The 18,006-nt window shown below is 41.3% G+C and overlaps 1 long non-coding RNA gene across 1 annotated transcript in view; it reads left to right on the top strand.

Annotated features, from left to right (window-relative positions):
- LOC117951877 overlaps positions 1-7,755 on the top strand; it is an 18,169-nt gene extending 10,414 nt beyond the window's left edge. Inside the window, exons 2-3 of the long non-coding RNA XR_004658268.1 lie at positions 1,997-1,999; positions 7,746-7,755. This is a non-coding gene — a long non-coding RNA (uncharacterized LOC117951877). The remainder of the gene's footprint in view (positions 1-1,996; positions 2,000-7,745) is intronic.
- Positions 7,756-18,006: the final 10,251 nt, after the last annotated feature.

Here is an 18,006-nt window from a genome sequence, read left to right as displayed (position 1 = left end):
CAGACAACACAGCCCTCAGGTTCATAGGGACACACAAACCTCTCCACCACGATAAGGTGATGGTTCCCCGGAGAGGCTCAAGAGGCTCTTCTCAAATGTATGCTTTTTTATTATTTTTATTTGACTGTTTTGGTCTTTGGTAAATTCTGATTGTGTATTAATTTGGTGGTTTTAAACATTCTTTTGTTTTCTTTTGTTTGATATAGATAAATAAATAAAAATAAAAAACACCATGTTTTTTTCCAGCCACAGTGATTTTTTGAAAGTAGCCTAGCAGAATGAAACAGATTAACAACAGAATGGGATTAACAGTGGTCTACGCTCAGCGTGCTGCACCACCCTGACTTCTTGGAGCACGGGGAGATTTTGTGATGCAGTGACACCTTACCCCTCACAAAGTTTTCAACACCTTATTGAAATTTAATTGTTGTGAATTTAAGGAGTCATCTTATTTTTTTTGCTGGTGTTATAAATGTGACACAGCAGAAAGACATTTTTTAGCCATGCTTGGTCGGTCCTCTCTTTGATCCAGGCTGAAATATCTCAACAACTATTGGACAACTGGATTGCTATTCAATTTGGTGCAGACCTTCACGTTCCCCAGAGGATGAAGTCTACTGGTCTTGATGATGTTAGCGCCATCATCAGTTCAAAATCTATATCAATCAACCAAATACCCTCAGAGCTAATGGTATTACCATTAGGTGAACTTACTGTAGGGCTAATTAAAAAAATGTTAGCATGCTAATGCAAAACCTAAGATGGTAAACATGGTAAAGATTATACCTGCTAAACATCAGCATCTTATACCTAGTGTTGTGTGCATGTTAGCATATTTATGTTAGCACTGGGCTCAAAGCACCACTATGCCTATATGTCAAAGAGTCTCTGGCATGGCGGTGCATATCTTGAAATAAGTAGCGCTCCTTTAAGCCATTAACCACTAGTACTAGTACTTTTCCTGTTAGGTCCACAGCGCGGGGAAGGTTTGACCTTGGTTTTGAACTTGTTGGTTGCAGGTTGAACTTTCAGTGTCTAGCATATTTATGTTTTTTGCGTCAAGAGCTACTAATAATAATAAATTGAATTTATATAGCGCTTTTCACAAACTCAAAGCTGAGATCATGTGTGATAGATGATGGCCGTGTGGTATTTTACAAAATAAACAATGGCTGCAGATAGCTGTGCAGTGTGCATACACCCAACACATGAATAATGGCTTTGATTATAGTAACCAAGTGGCTGCATGAACACACACACACACACACACACACACACACACACGCACACACACAGTACTTTTGAGGATCACTCCTATGGGGATGCCAGAGGCCTCACCTACAGGCATGACAGCTAGAGTAAGGCAGGCAGTATCTATAGCCTGGAGCTGTTTTCAACAATCCAACACCCTGATCATACTGATGCCATCAATACTTTTAAAGCTACTGCTCTATATATATATATATAGATATAGATATATATATATCTATAGATATAGGAATAGAAAAGGAATCTTTGTCACGACATTCAGAAACAAATGTCCACCTCAATTGACCTCACAGTTGCCTCAACTTACGCTTAAGTAAACTCCGCAGCTGTGGTGAGGCAGGTAAGCCACGACCACCTCAGCCTGGCAACCAATAGGAACATAGGAATGATGCTTTTTGAGAGAAGGGATCAGAGGATTTTTACTAAGGATTAAAATAAGTTTTAAAAAGGGCAATGAATGCAAAAACTATAACAAACATGATATACAGAATATACCCTACATACAGTAGACATTTTTCTTTTGCAAATGTCTTAATTGCTTACCAAAGTATGGATTATTTCATTTATAATTGGCTTCACTAATGGCCCTTTTCTTTCTTCTCTTGCTCTTACCAAGTCTAGCTGAAACGTCTTTTAATTGCAAGGTTCTTATTTTGCAAACTCCAGTATAGCCCGGCCCCTAAGGACCAGTACTTTCGTCTCCCCAAATATCAATCCCATGAATGAGATTGTCCCATTAAAAGAGCTTTAATGGGCCTAATCACTGAGGCGGGAGATGAATAGTGAATCAATTAAACAGATTTGTGTAAGAAGAGATGCTGGTGTGACTTCATATTGCATACATGAAGACTTTTAAAAATGATTGACAGGCTTTTGTTTATTGTAAAGGTGTGTGGTTAGATTAGATTTCCCTGTCTAACTAACTAACTAACTAATGAAATGCCAAAAATAGACACAGAGGGCATGCCCATGTTGTGAGTGCTGGTTTGGTCTAAAGAGTTATATTTTACAAGCAGGTGCATTAATCTGTCATGTACTGTAGTGTCATCATAAGAGTGCTCCTGAGTGAGAAAACAAACGAATAGGTGGGAAAGCTTTCACTCTCCCTTTACCTGTCCTATTTTGCTGACCCTTACAGACCTGCTAAGCACCGTTAACCGGCCTTACAGTGGTCGGCCACCAGTCTTTCTGGGGATACGTCTGCTGGTGTCTGTACAAACTGCTCAAGACAAAGATAATTATATGAGTACAGATAAACGCCATGTTCTTTTGTTTTAAGACACCCTGGTAGGCCTAGAAACATTGTGTCATCTGGTTAACTCTAAGAGTTAATATGCTAACATTTGCAAACAACAGGTAACACTTACTGGTGTTCCAGGTATGTGTACTTATGACTTTAAATTGTTGTACTGTGGCCTTTTGCTCCTTATCTCGGTGATGTTTAATGACTTTACTTGATGTGTTATAGTAAGGTGTAATGACTGGCGTAAAGCTAATACCTTTATTTATAAATCTATTTATTAGCTTTATCATAATCCATAACACGTCTATGTCTAATAACTGAAAATAAATACATCTATTAAAGAGGATGTCGTATAATATGTAAAGGTCAATGTTGGGTTAACCAGGTTCCTTCAGTCAAACAGAACGCCAGGTGTATGCGGGCCACAGGATTTTGTATGCTCACCCCCCTCTGCTTGCAGCGCAGTCTGTATTTCTGTCACTTGCCAACACTGTGAATAATGACTGGGGAGAAGGCACACCTCAGTGAGGTAAGACATCCCCGGTGCTTCAACATTGCATGGCTGTCTGCCTAGACTGACAACTTCACCTGGCTTTGGTCTAGTTTTCTGCTTGGCCATGAGTGGAAGGGGGAGGACAGAAAAACAGGGTGAGTGGAGACAGCTGATGCATATTTCATCAAGGTATTGTGGACACAGCAGGCCTGAGCCTGCTGGGAGTGGGAGGAGGAGGAGAGCTGGACAGTGTGGCCTCATCCTTTCCCTATATTCCAGTACACATATTCCAAGTAAATGAGTAAATGAGTTTCCTCTAATTCCAGCTCACATTCATTACTGAGGCTGACCTTGGCATTACTCCTGTTCCTAAAGGCAAACAAAAGTTACTATCAAACGCATCAACACAACCATGCTCCATTTGCTGGCAGGGAGACTGGCTGTAAATGTCAAATCCTCACCCCCCATTAGGAAATATATAGCAGTCATCTAGTCAGCAGGTGAGGTCGTGGAATGTTTGGAAAGTGTGTGTATAAGTTAGAATACTCTAAACTAGGCAAGCTATGCAAGCTACTGTGCAAACGTATTCTGTATTTTTCACATGTAGAAATAGAAAACGAGCACTGAGGTTAGCCAACAAGCCTCGATTTGGAGGTATTTTGTGACCATTAATAGTTAGCTTAGCGCTCATATCTATGCTGGTTTCTACGTAAGGTTGATAAATGAGGGCCCTTAAATCCACCGGAGGTTAAAATTCCAAAGTAAAGGAAGAGTTAGTTATCCGTACAGAAAACAGGACATAGGGCGGATTTACGGCGGCAGCAGGACACTACCGGAGGTCACGGATCTAGATTAGAATTTCTTGCTCACTTTCTCGCCTCCACACACCTGTCTGACTGTTGCTTGGCGCGAGCATGCTTGTTCAGTTGTTGGCTTAATACCAAGGCCCTTAGAGGCATGTCACTTGACAGCCAATCCCACTCACTCAGGTTGTGAGCGTGGCTCGACCTCGGTGGCCTCAGACACTGACCAACATGGTGCCAAGCGCCAAACACACATCCAAGCCTTAGAAGTCCCTTTAGAAACGTCCAGGGTGGCGTTGGATGCTACCTGCAGGCTTTTCCAGCTTTGTGCCCACAAATCTAATTGTATTTACTGCTCAAGTGGCCTTTCTATTTGTTGGGCAAAGCACTCTCCCGTGAGTGGACCTTTGACATTTCCTGTCAGAGAACAAGGACGGCTACATCTCGGTGCCACTGAACTGCGGAAAGTTTCTGGTTCGGTTCACATGCGCCGTCCTCTGCTCCTTAGTGGGATTATGATCACTCTGTGAGATGTCAACAGGAGTTAATGAATATCCCCTTTTACAAAGCCTGGGTAATCCTGCCAACAAAATGCCCCCCTCAATGATAAGATCTGCCATAATACCAGGAGGGAGACCACTGGCATCCAGCTCTCAAACACAAAGGGATTGTTTACGCTTTGATGCCTAAGCCGCATTCCTTTATTTCTTTATTTTGTACCACTGAAATTGGGTGCAGTTATTATTAGGGGATTTATTGCTGGTGGTGGCAATGAAACGGTCTACCTCCTGCTTAATCTACCCCTCAGCCTTCTAGCACTGTTTTTGTCTCATTTTATCAGTGTTCTTCCACTCTCTCTCTTTTGTTCTGTCTCTCTCCACCTTTCTCTCTGGTCTCCTTCAAGGTGTTAACAAGTAATTGGCTGATTTCCTTCTTTCTGATTCCTTTTTACGTTTTTCTAATGCAAAACTTCAATTAGCATTTTAAAACACTCAAATTATTTCCCCCAAATTTTGGGAGACCAGGAACTTTCATTGAACTGTGAATCTTCAAATTTATAAACATGTGCCCCCCGGGCTCGGTACTGCAAGACTTCAATGATTTTGATAGCCCCCTTTTCATATCCCTCTATTTGAATCAGTAGGACTACTGCTCAGAAGAGATGGCTAATTACAGATGTTTCAACCTAAACACCCCCCAGCATGGCAAGAGAAACCTCGGGAAAGATAAGAACTAAATATAATATAATTAAATATAATTTGTTTATTAGTCCCCAATGGGGAAATTACTGCACTACACTCTGTGTACACACTTTTTGTTAGTACTCACACACAGGCCTGAAATACACACACATGCTCAGGACCTATACATGCACTATACAAGGAGAGATGTCAGAGTGAGTGGGCTGCCAGCTGAACCAGCGCCCTGAGCGGTCGGGGGGTACGGTGCCTTGCTCAAGAGCACCTGGCAGTGCCCAGGAGGTGAACTGGCATCTCTCCAGCCACCAATCCACGCTCCCAACTTTTTGGGTCCATACGGGGATTTGAACCAGTGACCCTCCGGTTCCCAACCCAACTCCCTATGGACTGAGCTACTGCCACCAACTAGGTGGGGAATACAAACATAACATGTCAAGCTGTCAAATAATTCAATTTAATTCAATTTCAATTCAATTTTATTTATAGTATCAATTCATAACAAGAGTTATCTCAAGACACTTTACAGATAGAGGAGGTCTAGATCACACTCCAAAAAATACCAATGAAGCTCAGATATTTCTCTGTGAGCTCTTTGTGACAACAGAGAACATTAAACAAATTCAATTGCTGTGTAACTTAGCAACAGTTCATAACTAATAAATGTTCAATTAAAAGTAAAAAAACAACAACAGTATACTATATATACTGTCCTCTATCACACAGGAGGACACCCGGCAGCTGGTCCACTTTATACTAAATATACTGTCCTCTATCACACAGAAGGACGCCCGGCAGCTGGTCCACTTTATACTAAATATACTGTCCTCTATCACACAGGAGGACTCCCGGCAGCTGGTCCACTTTATACTAAATATACTGTCCTCTATCACACAGGAGGACGCCCGGCAGCTGGTCCACTTTATACTAAATATACTGTCCTCTATCACACAGGAGGACTCCCGGTTCACACAGGAGGACCAGTTGCTCACTAACTAAGCAAACTAAGATAAATATAAATAAATCACTTTAAAAAGATACAGAGTTTGCTGATTCCAAAGCCCTGTCTTAAAAGTTTTGAAAAAGTCTGAGTCCAGATCTGGGAACAAGAAGAAGAGAATCATCTGATGATCTCAGGGTGTGAGAGGGGACAAAAGGCAATAAAAAGTCAAAACACAACCTGGGGCCAGGCCCTTCAGGGCTTAAAAAGTATTCCGTAAGATTGTATCAACTGGAAAAGCCCTAGGTAGCTGGTGCAGGGATGCCAGGCTCGGTGATATGTAGTTCTGTCTCTGTGTTGCAGTGAAAACAATATCCCTGAGTTTTTAATTACTTTTTAACGGGATAGAGTTTTTTTTGCAGATGCCAGAGAGCAGGGAGAACAGTCCAGTCGACAGGTGATGAAGGCATAAATAATACATTTTTTGTGTGTTTACTTAGTCATTGTTCAAAATAAACACATTCTCCCTTTCGTTTGCAAAAAGCTGCTGCCGCAATAAACTGTAAAATACATTAACTCCAATGTGCCCATTTTTCCAGGAATATGTGGCTTTTGCCCAATCATGTGTAGAACAGCAAATGGAAAATATTTTGCTGAAATAGAATCTGTCCCAGATACATGGACATGTTCCCTCACCCCCTTGACACAGAGACGTTTAAGTAGAAGACGATATAGTCAGGCCGTGACAACTGAACAATGGATGCTCTTTAGAAAATTAACATGTTGGAACCATGAGGTCCAACAAACCTTTTAAGACCAATCCTGTCATGCTCAGAGTGTGTTCTAGTAGGTCATTAAGCAGATCCCTGGATCCTGCTTCAGTTACCTTCATCACATGAACATGAATTGGCTTAACATAAGCAGGAGCCAGTCTCTGATATCGATCCCAGGTCTTCCAGGTTTGTCTTTTAAGTGTCAATTTGTCATGTAAATCACCTTCTTAGCACACACTGATGTATGACACTGCATCAATTGTAGTCATTGACATTCTGTTTATGTACTCTATAGGTTGTTAAATAATACATTTAGGCAGCGTTTAGACCGTCCAGATAAGAACCAGGGTTCTTTGGCGACTGAGTGGGGAAAAGGGATCAGGTAATTAGACCTCACAAATTCTCACAGATGGGTTTAAATGTTCATCTACCTTGTCGTTTCAAAAGCATAAAGGCAGTGGAGTCAGTCATATCTTGTGTTATTAAATCAGGTCAGATGTAGACTAACAGCAAGAAAAGGAGAAATGTATTTTTCTTCTTCTTTTTCAACTAGATTAAAAGTGTGTCCAATATGCATGATGTCTAATTTGATAATGTCGAGGAATTGTTTCATTAAACATAATTTCAATCCATTTTTTGGACCAAGAAAGACGCATGGCCATTCACTGGTTTTAGCACATAATCAGTAATGTGTAATTAGCGTAATCAATATTAGTGAAATAAATCCTCCACGTGTGGTGCCTGTGGGCTCCCTCAGCAATAACAAAGTAAAAAACAACATCATGCTTAACCATTTCCACGCCGACATGCATGGGAAATAACATTCTCAGATGTACTGAAGTTCAGCAGTCTCCAGTATTAATCCTCTTCATTTTGCCAATCAAATCAACTCTTTTCTTAATCATTTGCTCACAGCTTACACTCCACTACCCTGTGTGCTTTTGTCTGATCCTAAATAGGACAAAGGTTTGTTAGATTTAAAAGCGGTTGTCATCCCTCTGTACTTCCTGTCATCACTGATGCCACAGTGGGAGTTATCTGAGTTGAGCATTGTCTGATCTGGCGTAGGCTGGTTTCCATCCGTCAGTAATAGCAAGTGAAGGGAAATTTCAAGGCCTTTCCCCACCTCTCACATCTAGTTATAACTAATTGGCAATTTGATTTCAAAACATCTCAGAACAAATTGTTTACCCTCTCGTAGTGTCGCTCTCTGCGATCCTGCTTTTAAGATGCGGCAGGAATTTGCTTGGCTTTAAAGAAGAAGATGTTTCCTCTCTGTGTGCTTTAATTGTTAAGCTTGTTTGCCTCTGTTGTTGCAGTTCAGGTACTCAGATAAAAAGCATTGTCTGGAATACCCTGTGGAGTAGGACCTATGGAAAACCTTACTAAAATCCTGCTTGATAGGTCTCACTGTAGTAACTGAGAGACTATGAACTAATACCATGAATCCAAAATAAAAACAGAATCCCAGATTTTGTGCAGAAAAAGATACCATACCAAAGCTCACTAGGTTTTTACCAAAGTGTTGAATGTGATTAGCGAAATCCATAATCTCACATTGAATAAGTCACACCCTGACTGGCAACTGCAGATGTAACTGTCTCCAGCTCGCGCTCCTTATGCAACAAGAAGTGTTGCCTCTCCCAGTGCTCTAGCAGCTAAGAGTTGGTGAGGCAATCTGAGCAAAGGCTTGTTATACCCTTATCTGACAGCATGGGCCAGAGACAGGCGACACCTTCCGAACATGAAACTAACTGATTGCAACAACTCTTTATCTCCCCACAGCCCCACAGTCACAGAGATCCAGACAGCAGACCCAAGCCCCCCCCCCCCCCCGGGCAGAAACCAAACAAATGCCAAGGAGTGGGATTTAATACATCTGGTCCTCAGCCTCAGGGTGAAGTAACAGCAATCCTTTCAGACATTTATTTCAGATATGTTGATATGGGAAAGTGGCACCTAATTGTAAGATTAAAGTGAGCATAGTGGGTAAAGATATAGTGAAGACACTTAATGGTTTTGCATGTTCTTAAAGTCAAACTGGACCAGACCACATCATCGCCCTGGACGGCTCTACAAATGTGGATACTAGGGAAGTTTCTACTTAATGTTGGCCCTAATCCTGATAACTTTCCAAACCCATACTACAGTTTAACTCATCAATATGAAATGAAACAAAAAGTGCAACATTGTCTCTATCAAACTGCAAGTATGAAATGTCCCAATACAAAGCAACCTGACTTATCTTTTAAGCTCAAAATGCAGCTCTCACTTACACAAGAGCTTTAAACAGTCCCAGCTTTTTTAGTCTGATTGTGTTCCTTCACACCCACCAGTGTTTTCGATGAGGGAATTTTTTTAGGCAAACAAAAAATAATTAATTTCTTCACACAGAGCTCCTTGCAAACCTCACACCTTGTTTATAACATTTACACTTGTCTTGGAGAAAACTGTTATACTGAGAAGAAGACAGCTCTGATACAGTATATGTGCAGGTACTGGATAAGTTAAGACTGACAAGCTTTCACTTTGTAATGCTTGTGTATACAGTAGAAATAACACCCATACCTACAGTATGCCACACAACAACCCACCATACACACATCATTTAATTATTCAAATACAACTGAACCAAAATCTAGGGGGAAGTGTTGTGACAGAGCTAAAAGCGGACACAGATATTAAACCGGTGTGTGAATGTGTTGACATAAAGTGTTTTCTTTGCTGAAAGCGAAGTGATGCATCTGGAACAAAAGCTATGACACCTATCACATTATTACCACATTTATCAGCAGCTGGCTGTGTTTGTTTAACCCCACAGCGAAACGCAAGCAGAGGAGTCAGCAGTGAAAACAAACGTTGCCCAGATGGCCGAGAATGGAGGAAGGAAAAATAGCTTTCAGGATGTTGCTGAGTAATTCATTAATACATATTGTATCCTCCCTCTTCTCTCAGTTTCTTTCCTGTGGTGCTACTCAGACCATTGTGCAGCAGTGAAGGAAGTGCAAAAAGTTATTTTTCTTTGAAAACAATGGTCAATTAATTCAAACAATGCAGCTTTCATTGAAAAAAAACATGAAGCCGGCCAGACTGCTTTCCTCGGGTTCTGTCTAATAGCTAAAAATGCTCTTTGGCTTGGTTAGTTTGTTTGTTTTTTAGTTACTCTATGGCAAAAAGGTCACTTTCAATATGTTATGTTGAAGCAGCAATTAAGCAATTCATTTTTTCCCCAAAGAGTACCAAAGAAAGCAGATATCGTCCAATGGTGAATTGAATAAATATTAATGTTTTTATTGTTATACAGCAATAACTCCCAACCAGAGGTATTTGTAATCAGAGAAGTACTTCTGCTGGTACCCGGGGGTACTGTAAATAAAAAGACTGAAGAGTAGTCATAACTAATCTGAAGAAATTGGAATTACTTTACTGTGGCACCTGAACACCACATTACGTTACCTCAGAGTAGTGAGCAGAGAAGTCTAAGCAGTTCATTATGTAATGGACAAATGGTTGAAATAGTTTGCAAAAAGTAATAAATACATGGTGAAAAGCCTAAAAGTTATGGATTTACTGATAACACAGTCCAGACATCCCTCATGAACATTTACCTATGTAAAGTAATGCACTGTAGTTTGTATGTATTCCATGTATTTATTACTGTAAGCCCCAGAATGCCATTTGCTGTAAAGCAGTGACAGGTGTTTGTGTCCCAGAAGTCCTTATTTTAACCCACGCCACATTCTTCTCTGACCTTAACAGTTGTTTTGGTGTCACGTAACAGTGACCGGTTGTTGTTTCTCAGTATTAAATAGAACGTCATATTTCCTAAGATAGCATGAGAATGTAATTGTTGTAATTACATTATAACATCATGTATATTTTGTTTACAACCAATGTCAGAATTGTCACAATTGTAAGGATTTTAAGTTGCATTAATATTTATGTTATTTAACTAGGTACAAGTAAGAGTTTATTTTTATATGCGTATGCGTAAGAGAGAATCACAACAGCAAGGCAGCATCAAGCACGGCCAATTCAAAGCAACAGTTCTAACCTCTGAAGACTACTCCCTTGTTTGTAGCAGGCAGCCAATGACGAATGCTGTTTTGTATGTCCATATTTTACTTTGGTAAATAATTGCTTTGGCTTATACAATTTTTATTTTGGATTTGGAGAGAGGTTTTGAATGAGCCAGTAGCAAGAAAGCCAGTCTGTCTGTGCTTCATGGGAATTATAGAGAATATGTTACATAGTTAGCAATTGTAAAAAGTGGTTGAAATAGTTAGCTAAACATAACAGATAAATGGTTAAAATAGATACCTAAGTAATGGTTCCATGGTTGAAACATTCAGCTTCTGTGACTCTAGGTAGTAGGAGTAGTAGTAGTAGTATTAGTAGTAGTAGTATGAATGCAAACTTCACCAAACAGACCAACAACCACAGTGAGAGCTCAATTATATGAAAGATATATTACAAGAAATCCACTTGTACATAATGAACTGTATTACATGTCATCCATTCATTTATTCATCTGACAGGGCTGTGGGGGTAAAGGTTGGAAACCCCTGTTATGTTATATTTGTAAGCAACGTTTACATTAAAAACTCACGGTGTAATAAACTGTTTAAAGACTGCCATGCCACTCAAAAGTTCTAACTGATATGACAGTCCAAAGTGAGAGACATGGCCCCATGTCAGCATTACTGCCGTGTCAAGGACACAGAGACAGAATTGCTGCACAAATGACCAAATGACAATCTAGCCAAAAAGCTGTTTGTGGAAAAGGCCTGTGTCAACCACGCAGACCTACAGGAAGTTTGTCATTAAAATACAGCAGTTTCTTAACTTTCCAGTGTACAGCGTCAGTATTCTACTCTATATCACGTTTTATTCCCTATTCAGTGATTTAGGATGCATAAAAAAGTTTTTACTGGCCACAGAAGTTCATGCTTGCACTTTTTCTACTCTCTCGTTCCCTCTGCTCCTTCACCAATCTCAGTCTGTACCACCTCTGCTCTCTGTCTCTCTTTCACTTTTCCATCACTCCATCTCACTCCCTGCTTCCCCTCCCTCTATCTGTATGAAGCTGTTCCAGTGTGTGATCAAAGCACAGTGCCTTAGAGTTCTTTCCTCCCTCTGTCAGAAGCAAAGACAGGGAAACAAAGGCACCACAGTAGTCTGCCACAAATAACCTCTTCACATCACAACACTTACACTCACACAAGCACGTACGTGCGTACCGACTCAGCCTATGGCAGTGGTAAAAAAAAATAAGTGAGCAAGGCAGATCTGTTGAGAGCAGCGAGTGTATGCTGCCACTTGTTGGGTCTCAATAGTGATCCCCAGCATAAAAGGATGCAGCTTCTAATTATCTCCTATTCACACCAAAGTGACATGACACACAGAGAATGACTTGACTGATAAGGGTGCCGGCTGCCTGCTTTGTGGTGCAAAACGAGAATTTTAAATGGATCGCAGTCATAATAATAGCACGAGCTGGAAAGAGCTAAAATCAGAATGTAGAGATATCAAGTATGTCCAGACACGAAAGCATTAGGTCAGAGTAGAGAAAACAAACATGACCACTCTCTTTATGTTTTTTAACGATAGTTACATCTTTTATGTGTTGTGTGGTTTCTTTAGGGATTTTCACTGGAGACAGGCCCTATAAAGTCTCTGGATAAAGTCTTGGAAGTATCTGCGGTGCTAATATTCCATGAATTTCATTGAAATGTTCTTCTTCTGAACCCATTTTCTGTCTGTCTCCCTCTGCACTGGCATCCCTCTGCACTCCACTTGCCCTCTATGAAACTCTCCAAACTTCCCTCTGGGCTGCCTATATCCTATATTATGCAATGTTTTTGTTATTCATCTGTGGCCAAATTAAATCTTCAGATCAGATGCCTCAATCCAAGTAAAACCTACTGGTCCAAAACCCTCTGACTGATGTTAGATCTGAACGGAGTACTGAAGGCAATGGGTCTCGTAGTACTTGTTCCAATTGGGCCTCCAGCAGCGATGGAGCTTGATGAGACCTGTCTGTTACTGTGTGGATGTTTCGTAGATGTAACAGCAAATAATGAGGGTCGGTTTATGACTGCTGCGATTTTTTAGAGGGTGATGCAGGCACTGAACTGCAATGTGTAACTATAGCTTAAAAAGAGCATCTGTTCTTACAAAGAGGTGTAAGTCAGAAGCACAGAAGCATAGACAACATGAACAGAGAGATTTACAAATGAAGAAACACAGTTCAGCCACATCTTTCTCTTCGTTTGTTTCTTCTGTATTGGTGAATTGTCAGGGATTGCGGCACTGTGACTCAGTAGGAACCAAGTCCCTGCCCAATGTCTGGTAGGCAGCGGGGAATCTGTGGGGCTCATTATCCTCCATTACGGTTTTTGGCTGAATCAGTGTGGAGGCAGCTCTGGGCCGTATAATGAGCGTGGCTGAAATCACAGAGGACAGGCTGAGCTTAACAGCCTCACAGAGCAGGTGCCGTTTCAACACAAACCACACCATTCTCTGCATCTCTGCAAATGAATACTGTACATACAATACATATGTGCATATCTATGCCCTCTCATGCATATCTGTGCACACACGTACACAGACAAAAAAATATATTGGTATGCCTGTACATGAATTGATTAAGTCGTTCGAAGAAGAAGAAAAACAAAAAGAACTCCATCTGACAGTAATGATCGGAGCCAGACTCAATGTGATAATGAGGCTGATCATGCCTGACATATCCTGTGAGGACTGTCTTCTGCGCTTTTCTCTTTTCTTTTGGAAAAACACTGGCGCCACAGTGATCTCATTTACCCCCACTAAACACTGGTGTCACATAATAAACCCATCACAACACTTTCTCTACTATACAAAGGACACCAGTTCATCCGTCTTGATTTCTGTCCCTTTTCGACACAGGCAGAAGTTGCCCTGAGATAGTTCTCCAGGAACACTACAGTATGTCCCCGTTAAGAAGGTGATATTGATTCACTTTTCATGCCTCCATTTTATTTGTGTGTAGCTTGGAAATGAACGTAAAAGCAGTTTTCTGTCCGCCCCTCTCATTTTCTTTATCTCTCTGCTCATATCAGCAAATGGGCTTTTGTCTTGGCTCCAAATTCCCATTTTGCCAGACTGACTATCTCACATTATCACACCTTCAAACGTGAATATTTAGCTCCATTAACCTTCTCAGATTTTGAAATGTTATCAGTAAACTGTTTTCATGCTGTGGATTAATCTCCTGTTTGGTTCATAATTGCTTTTTATCTCGCCCATGTCTGTTTGAACAGCTATTTGGAAGCATCTATGGATATGGTTTATAGTGGTTGTTTATTTGAATGATGACTGCAGTTACAGTGTTTGAACTGTAAACATAATTGACTGTGGAACATGAATTGCCCATTCTTCCCCAAACAGTGCTTTTCAATTATAGTTTAGCAACCGTAACTAGGCACGGCAGGTCTATCAAGCTTTGGATTCATCAACATGTTGAAGCAGCGTAGTATACATGGCTGTAGTGAGAGTGATACTACATTCTTTGGAAGATGTTTCTGCTATGCTCTATTTGGGGACATCTCTACTCTCTCAACCTTAGCCAAACTCATTACCAAGACTAGAAAAGTGGACTCAGTAGAGTGCAGCTCTCAGCCAGATGGTTGTCCTTCTCCCTGGATGTGCCATCCCACAACACCTGAAAGAAATCCTTTCCTCCCCAACACTCGCTCCCTGATTGTACATTTTGGCTGCCATAGCAGCTCTGCAGTCAAGATTGTGCCAAGGATAATAAAAAGGCAACTTATTTATCTTGTATCATGCCTAACTTAAATGGATCATTACATAACGGGTATGGAACTTTTGAGCCACAACAAAGGCCAAACTGTTGCAGTTTAGCCGACAAAAGGCGCCCTCATGCAGCAACGAAAATGACTAGTTAAGATTTTATAAAAAGATTGTGGTTTGCATTAAAAAAAAAATGGTACCGTTAAATAGTACACTTGTGACATGATCATGGTTTTCAATGGGTGAAAGTCTTGTATGTGATGTTATGTTTCCTACAGCGATAAATACTAAGGATACATTCAAATTACAGTGCATTACTTTTCATACCTACATGTGCTGATGGTTCATTAAAAGAGCCTCAATAAGGTAGGTCTTTCAAAAACTACATCACTGCAACTTTACACCGTGCGGTTAGATTTTTTAAAATAGGGTCCTAAATGTGTAAATAGTTGCAGTAGTGCATATTCAAGACCACTTTACAAGATTCTGCAAAACTGAAAAAAACATCCAGAGGAAACATTGAAACTTTAGCCCGGGACTGCGTTTTCAGCCAACTTACAAAGCTAGTATGTAAGTAGCTTTATTAGCTAGCTTGCCACAGCTACTGGCTAGAAAAAAGAAGCCTACTACCATAGCCTGAAATTAAAAACCCATTGTTGCAAAAACTCATTTCATACAGTAAAATCTGCCGTTATCACTGTAACCCAAGGGAGAATAACTGCTGCTTCCGCTACAACTAATCCTAATACATGAAATTTAATAAATTTTCTTTGCCATAACAGGATAAAATTAATTGTCTTTTAGTTGTTTAACATTTTGCAATAAGGTTTCCTGAAAGGAACACACGGACACAGGCAGATAAGGCAGATGTATGGTTCACATGATACACACAATGTTTCCTGACAATGGACACTACATCCTCTTGGTGACTGCAGCCACCACAGCCCATTGCCCTAGAGTTCCGTGTGTGTGTGCGTGTGTGTGTGTGTGTATGTGTGTGTGTGTGAGTGAGTTAGTGAGTGAGTGAATGTGTGAGTGAGTGTGTTTGTGTGTGTGTGTGTGTGTGTGTGTGTGTGTGTGCGTGCGTGCGTGCGTGCGTGTTTGTGAGTGAGTGAGTGAGTGAGTAAGTGAGTGTGTGTGTGTGTGTGAGTGAGTGAGTGAGTGAGCAAGTGAGTGTGTGTGTGTGTGTGTGTGTGTGTGTGGCAGGAAAGCCATCGTGCATTAAGATCCCCTCTCTTTGTTGGCTGTGGGCTCACAGACTGAGGCAGAGACTGAGGCCCTCTGTGGAGGAGCTTAGGCTGAGATCTGTTCACTACCTCAGCCATCTAAGCGCTACAAATGACCCACAATATGCTTGAGTGCCCACAGGGGAAATACAGCTTACAGACATGAGACTCCATCACCACTGCGCTCAAGTGAGGGAATGGAGGAGCAGAGAGTGTTTAACCATGCTGGCTTCAGTGGCCTCCTGCGTCTCGTTAAAAGCTGATGGCCACTTATGACAGAAGGGACAGTTGGGCTGATGAAAGTTAATGGTCCACGAGGAAAGGGGCTTGGCTGAAGAGCTCTGGGAAGTGTGGGGGAAGAAGATGCAAGAGCAGAGGACTGATTTGAATGCTGCACCCACACATGTCTCTGTGTTCGTGTGTGTGTGTGTGTGTGTGTGTGTGTGTGTGTGTGTGTGTGTGAGAGAGAGAGAGATACTTGTTGGATGTTTCACAACATAGATCACAACTTGTGAAACAACAGATTCAGAAAATACATTACTTTTCATAACATTTACTGTTTCTACGGTGAACCATTATTTGACTATTTTATGTATGTTGTTATTGTGCTCAGTGTCGACAGAGCTGGTTCCCATTGAGGTCCACATAGGTTCCATGCCGTCAGACTGTCAGAATACACATGTTGGTGGGTCCTTGTTGGTCGTCAACCTGCTGAGAGAAGGTTGGCACCTTGCTGTTCCAGACAGCTGTGCAACCAGTCCTGTCCTTATCAACATGCTTAGAAGGATCCATTTGTTGTCCTGCTGGCTAACTGAATGTTTAGGAAAGATTTAGTTGCTGCTTATTTGTTTTATTAAAATAAAAATGCAACTCCTCTCTAGTGTCGTAGGGGAAAATCCAATTTTCGATTCTGTTTTGGCATCGAGAGGAAAATTACATTTGTGAAAGGGCAGATGTGTTCTGGTGAAAACATCTCCCAGCGAGCCTTTGCCTTAAAGGAACAAGGCGACTCCATACATTCCCTTCTCATCTTCGTGCGTGTCCTAGTTCCGCCTGACGCACCCACTGCTAGCCTAGCTTAACACAGATCTTGGAGGTTACCGGCTCCAACTAGCCTACTGCTCCCAATAAGTGACTAAATAACGCCAACATGTTCCTTTTTACATGGTGTGATTTGTATAGTCACAGGGTGTACAAATAACAAGGTCACATGACAGCCATCTTCTAACCGTATACATACTGGGAACTATATTTTCAGAGGGCAAAGCACTGCTACTTGGTTGGATGGATTATTACTCCAACTCTGAGCAAACTCCAGTCGAACTCTCTGCTCCTCACCACGAGGCTTTTCAGGTGCTGCAAGCAAATCATTTTGCCCATGTAGCAGCAGTAGCAGTGTGTTACAGTTAGGGACACAATGTGCTCCTGTAAGTGTATGTCAGCACTAAGGAGCGGCACTGGAAAAGAAGAAGAAAAAAAGAGAAGCTGGAGCTGGTGAATGCACTCATCCAAAATATTTTCACATGAGCATGGTTGTAATTTCAAGCCTCTCAGGGAGCCATCATGTGGCACATTGACTGGTAGAAGATAACTTGCCGAGGCGAACATACGTACTGTATCTGCTCCATTCTATCTCGCCTTCCAGCCCACTGCTGCTACAATATCTACGCGTGCGTGTGTGTGTGCGCATGTTTGAAAAGAATAAAACGGAAGCAAAACATAAAAGGAAGAGCTTGTTGCTGTGAATGTATTATGCATTGCACATAATGACACAGTGTCATATCTCTCCCCTCTAGTGGATACCTGCTGTCACATCTTCAGGTTGTACACAGATATATGCCGTCCCCACAGCAAAGCCTGCTAAGCCTGGTGCAAAGATAAACCCCCCCAAGCTTGAATGACAGGTTGAGAACTTTAAGACCACACCCATGCGTACGCACAAGCGCACACACACACACACACACTCCCCTTTCTTACACATTTTGCCTCTCTTTTCCCTCTATTTGTCTATTAATGAGTCTCCGTTCTGTGTTTCAACTTGGTCACCTTTGTCTCTTTTAATGCAGCCAAAGCACAGATGTCAACCTGTCACATTTCTCTGGCAATATTTGCCATAACCAAAACTAACAGCTGGTATGTGTGAATTATTTGATAAATCTGCAATAGAAAAACAGGAATGCCAATCAGAACTCCAAAGTTTTCTCAAAGCTATTGAACTTTTTTTGCAGTATAGCAAGGATGTGAGCGTGTCCCTTGGTCTCTGAAAGGTGCA

Source organism: Etheostoma cragini, chromosome 10, assembly GCF_013103735.1.
Source record: "Etheostoma cragini isolate CJK2018 chromosome 10, CSU_Ecrag_1.0, whole genome shotgun sequence".
Classification (NCBI taxonomy): Eukaryota; Metazoa; Chordata; class Actinopteri; order Perciformes; family Percidae; genus Etheostoma; species Etheostoma cragini.
The sequence above is the reverse complement of the archived record's forward strand: the minus strand, read 5'-3'. Positions and strand labels throughout refer to the sequence as shown.